The sequence below is a fragment of the Bombina bombina genome, chromosome 5, assembly GCF_027579735.1.
Source record: "Bombina bombina isolate aBomBom1 chromosome 5, aBomBom1.pri, whole genome shotgun sequence".
Lineage (NCBI taxonomy): Eukaryota > Metazoa > Chordata > Amphibia > Anura > Bombinatoridae > Bombina > Bombina bombina.
In genome coordinates, this window is record NC_069503.1 from 21,226,532 (window position 1) to 21,232,531 (window position 6,000).

Genomic DNA, 6,000 nt, shown 5'->3' on the forward strand with positions numbered 1-6,000 from the left:
CGCCAAGTCGTGGGCGTGCTGATGATGCCGGGAATTCAAGTGCTGTAATACAGCCAGAGCCAACCTGCTCTGCTTAAGGTACACCCGGGGTGTGACGACCAAGGTTTACCAACCCTGCGCCAGTCACTTGATTAGCACAAAAAGGGTTATCACACCCCTTTTACTGTCACTAATATGTCACAATCTAGCCTCACCAGGCAAGCTTGTGATTTAGTTCAGTGGGTGCAAGTGTAAACAACACTAGTCTGTACTAGACTTAAAAGAAATGCCCAAAACTCCCCTTTAATGCCACCCACACTAAACTAACTATGCTGCCACCACTTATGATTTATTAAAGGGAAAATCCTAAGGAAAAACCCAGGCTTCCATTAACTCTCAGAGTACAATTTAGCAGAAAATAACTTAAATTATACAATTCTAATACTCCAGTCCTTTCAGTAATGTGGTTCAATTATTAGACAAAGGCCAAAGCTTAATAAATGAATTATTTATTATGCCAAAAATATTATGCACAATGCATTATTAATAAAAAGTTGTTACAAATAAAATTACACACAGCAAACAGTTTTTAAAATAAAAAAGGAGAAAAACAGATTGAATACTTTAGTAGTCTCAAGATCTGTGCCCGAGAGATAGCATGAAGCAATGGGTCCTTACTTTGTAGAACAGCTCCCCTTGTAAGAATTTACACTTTAATTGTTAAAACACAAGACTCATACATTTTTTTCAGTAGATCAGGTTGCCTGACCTCACCCCCTCAGCAGGGGTTGGCCGGGAAACCCCCTATTTTTACAACAGTCAATAAACTTTAAGTACCTTGCTTGAAATTATAGAACACATTATAATCTCTGCTAGATGCATCCATTTTCATATAGACAAAAAGGCAATCTCTTATTTACGTTGTGAGAATCAGTTTGATACCAAATATGACATGGTTGCCATATTTCCCTTCATTTAATGTCAGACTCATAACATGTTTTAAACACATATCTACATTGTACCAATGTCCTTTTATTGACCTCATCAGGATATGGGAAGAAGCACTGTTTTGTATCATGCCCTCTGCTGACAGTTTGAGCCATAAAGGTCTATTCTGTGTATACTACAGCGTATTTATGAAGCTCCTGGCACTTCAAAGAAAACACAAACAAACAGGCCAATCCTGGATAACTGTATAGACCAATCCGTAAGGGCAGAGAGACACAGGTTAGGGAGCCTGCCGGCTTCGATCCATAATATTAGTCCATAGCAGGGGGGCTCACAGACTCGCTAAGTAGTAGGCAAGGATGGATATATGCTCAGTGCTGGACAGGATACAACATTGAAAAAGGAAGGCAGAGCAATATCCTGTAGTATAAAACGTAGCTTTTATTGAATCCAAGCAAAAAAGTTTAAAAGTCCATAATCACACCACCAATGTTAAAAAAACAAAAAATCAGCTAAAGAGCTGTAGTCATCGCTTAACTTAGAAAACACTCACTACTTATTTCCTAACCTAGACAGCTATTGGATAAAACAAAAACAATCACAGCTGAATTATAATTGTTAAGTAGCCCGTATGTACAACCCCCCCTCATATATCATGTGACATCATACAAATATAGTATAGTGTTTCCTGTTCAAAATATTGCACACAAAAGTTATAAGGGCTCAAAGATATGCAATTTTGTGTGTTAGAAATAAAAAGAAATGTAACAGAGATACATACATATGCATGTCTAAATATGTATATATGTGTGTAAATATGTATATACATGTCTAAATATGTATATACGTGTCTAAATATGTATATATGTGTCTAAATATGTATATATGTGTGTAAATATGTATATACGTGTCTAAATATGTATATATGTGTCTAAATATGTATATATGTGTCTAAATATGTATATATGTGTCTAAATATGTATATACACGTGTCTAAATATGTATATATGTGTCTAAATATGTATATACGTGTCTAAATATGTATATACGTGTCTAAATATGTATATATGTGTGTAAATATGTATATATGTGTGTAAATATGTATATACGTGTCTAAATATGTATATACGTGTCTAAATATGTATATACGTGTCTAAATATGTATATACACGTGTCTAAATATGTATATACATGTCTAAATATGTATATACGTGTTTAAATATGTATATGTGTCTAAATATGTATATACGTGTCTAAATATGTATATATGTGTCTAAATATGTATAAACATGTCTAAATATGTATATACGTGTCTAAATATGTATATACACGTGTCTAAATATGTATATATGTGTTTAAATATGTATATGTGTCTAAATATGTATATATGTGTCTAAATATGTATATACACGTCTAAATATGTATATACATGTCTAAATATCTATATATGTGTTTAAAAATGTATATGTGTCTAAATATGCATATACGTGTCTAAATATGTATATATGTGTCTAAATATGTATAAACATGTCTAAATATGTATATACGTGTCTAAATATGTATATACATGTGTCTAAATATGTATATACATGTCTAAATATGTATATATGACCTAGATTTGGAGTTTGGCGTTAGCCGTGAAAACCAGCGTTAGAGGCTCCTAACGCTGGTTTTAGGCTACCGCCGGTATTTAGAGTCGTGTAGGTAAGGGTCTAACGCTCACTTTTCAGCCGCGACTTTTCCATACCGCAGATCCCCCTACGCCATTTGCGTATCCTATCTTTTCAATGGGATCTTCCTAACTCCGGTATTTAGAGTCGTTTCTGCAGTGAGCGTTAGAGCTCTAACGACAAGATTCCAGCCGCAGAAAAAAGTCAGTAGTTAAGAGCTTTCTGGCTAACGCCGGTTTATAAAGCTCTTAACTACTGTACCCTAAAGTACACTAACACCCATAAACTACCTATGTACCCCTAAACCGAGCTCCCCCCACATCGCCGCCACTCGATTAAAATTTTTAACCCCTAATCTGCCGACCGCCACCTACGTTATACTTATGTACCCCTAATCTGCTGCCCCTAACCCCGCCGACCCCTATATTATATTTCTTAACCCCTAACTTGCCCCCCACAACGTCGCCGCAAGCTACTTAAAATAATTAACCCCTAATCTTCCGACCGCAAATCGCCGCCACCTACGTTATCCCTATGTACCCCTAATCTGCTGCCCCTAACCCCCGCCGACCCCTATATTACATTTATTAACCCCTAATCTGCCCCCCTCAACGTCGCCGACACCTGCCTACACTTATTAACCCCTAATCTGCCGAGCGGACCTGAGCGCTACTATAATAAAGTTATTAAGCCCTAATCCGCCTCACTAACCCTATCATAAATAGTATTAACCCCTAATCTGCCCTCCCTAACATCGCCAACACTTAACTTCAATTATTAACCCCTAATCTTCCGATCGGAGCTCACCGCTATTCTAATAAATGTATTAACCCATAAAGCTAAGTCTAACCCTAACACTAACACCCCCCTAACTTAAATATAATTTTAATCTAACGAAATAAATTAACTCTTATTAAATAAATTATTCCTATTTAAAGCTAAATACTTACCTGTAAAATAAATCCTAATATAGCTACAATATAAATTATAATTATATTATAGCTATTTTAGGATTAATATTTATTTTACAGGCAACTTGGTATTTATTTTAACTAGGTACAATAGCTATTAAATAGTTAAGAACTATTTAATAGTTACCTAGTTAAAATATTTACAAAATTACCTGTAAAATAAATCCTAACCTAAGATATAATTAAACCTAACACTACCCTATCAATAAAATAATTAAATAAACTACCTACAATTACCTACAATTAACCTAACACTACACTATCAATAAATTAAATAAACACAATTGCTACAAATAAATACAATTAAATAAACTAGCTAAAGTACAAAAAATAAAAAAGAACTAAGTTACAGAAAATAAAAAAATATTTACAAACATAAGAAAAATATTACAACAATTTTAAACTAATTACACCTACTCTAAGCCCCCTAATAAAATAACAAAGCCCCCCAAAATAAAAAATTCCCTACCCTATTCGAAATTAAAAAAGTTACAAGCTCTTTTACCTTACCAGCCCTGAACAGGGCCCTTTGCGGGGCATGCCCCAAGAAGTTCAGCTCTTTTGCCTGTAAAAAAAAACATACAATACCCCCCCCCCCCAACATTACAACCCACCACCCACATACCCCTAATCTAACCCAAACCCCCCTTAAATAAACCTAACACTAATCCCCTGAAGATCTTCCTACCTTGTCTTCACCATCCAGGTATCACCGATCGGTCCTGGCTCCGATATCTTCATCCAACCCAAGCGGGGGCTAGACATCCACTGAAGAAGTCCAGAAGAGGGTCCAAAGTCTTCCTCCTATCCGGCAAGAAGAGGACATCCGGACCGGCAAACATCTTCTCCAAGCGGCATCTTCTATCTTCTTCCATCCGGAGCGAAGCGGCAGGATCCTGAAGACCTCCAGCGCGGAACATCCATCCGGCCCGACGACTGATCGACGAATGACTGTTCCTTTAAGGGACGTCATCCAAGATGGCGTCCCTCGAATTCCGATTGGCTGATAGGATTCTATCAGCCAATCGGAATTAAGGTATGAATTTTCTGATTGGCTGATGGAATCAGCCAATCAGAATCAAGTTCAATCCGATTGGCTGATCCAATGAGCCAATCAGATTGAGCTCGCATTCTATTGGCTGTTCCGATCAGCCAATAGAATGCGAGCTCAATCTGATTGGCTGATTGGATCAGCCAATCGGATTGAACTAGATTCTGATTGGCTGATTCCATCAGCCAATCAGAAAATTCATACCTTAATTCCGATTGGCTGATAGAATCCTATCAGCCAATCGGAATTCGAGGGACGCCATCTTGGATGACGTCCCTTAAAGGAACAGTCATTCGTCGATCAGTCGTCGGGCCGGATGGATGTTCCGCGCTGGAGGTCTTCAGGATCCTGCCGCTTCGCTCCGGATGGAAGAAGATAGAAGATGCCGCTTGGAGAAGATGTTTGCCGGTCCGGATGTCCTCTTCTTGCCGGATAGGAGGAAGACTTTGGACCCTCTTCTGGACTTCTTCAGTGGATGTCTAGCCCCCGCTTGGGTGGATGAAGATATCGGAGCCAGGACCGATCGGTGATACCTGGATGGTGAAGACAAGGTAGGAAGATCTTCAGGGGATTAGTGTTAGGTTTATTTAAGGGGGGTTTGGGTTAGATTAGGGGTATGTGGGTGGTGGGTTGTAATGTTGGGGGGGGTATTGTATGTTTTTTTTTACAGGCAAAAGAGCTGAACTTCTTGGGGCATGCCCCGCAAAGGGCCCTGTTCAGGGCTGGTAAGGTAAAAGAGCTTGTAACTTTTTTAATTTAGAATAGGGTAGGGAATTTTTTATTTTGGGGGGCTTTGTTATTTTATTAGGGGGCTTAGAGTAGGTGTAATTAGTTTAAAATTGTTGTAATATTTTTCTTATGTTTGTAAATATTTTTTTATTTTCTGTAACTTAGTTCTTTTTTATTTTTTGTACTTTAGCTAGTTTATTTAATTGTACTTATTTGTAGCAATTGTGTTTATTTAATTTATTGATAGTGTAGTGTTAGGTTAATTGTAGGTAATTGTAGGTAGTTTATTTAATTATTTTATTGATAGGGTAGTGTTAGGTTTAATTATATCTTAGGTTAGGATTTATTTTACAGGTAATTTTGTTATTATTTTAACTAGGTAGCTATTAAATAGTTCTTAACTATTTAATAGCTATTGTACCTGGTTAAAATAATTACAAAGTTACCTGTAAAATAAATATTAATCCTAAAATAGCTATAATATAATTATAATTTATATTGTAGCTATATTAGGATTTATTTTACAGGTAAGTATTTAGCTTTAAATAGGAATAATTTATTTAATAAGAGTTAATTTATTTCGTTAGATAAAAATTATATTTAACTTAGGGGGGTGTTAGTGTTAGGGTTAGACTTAGCTTTAGGGGTTAAT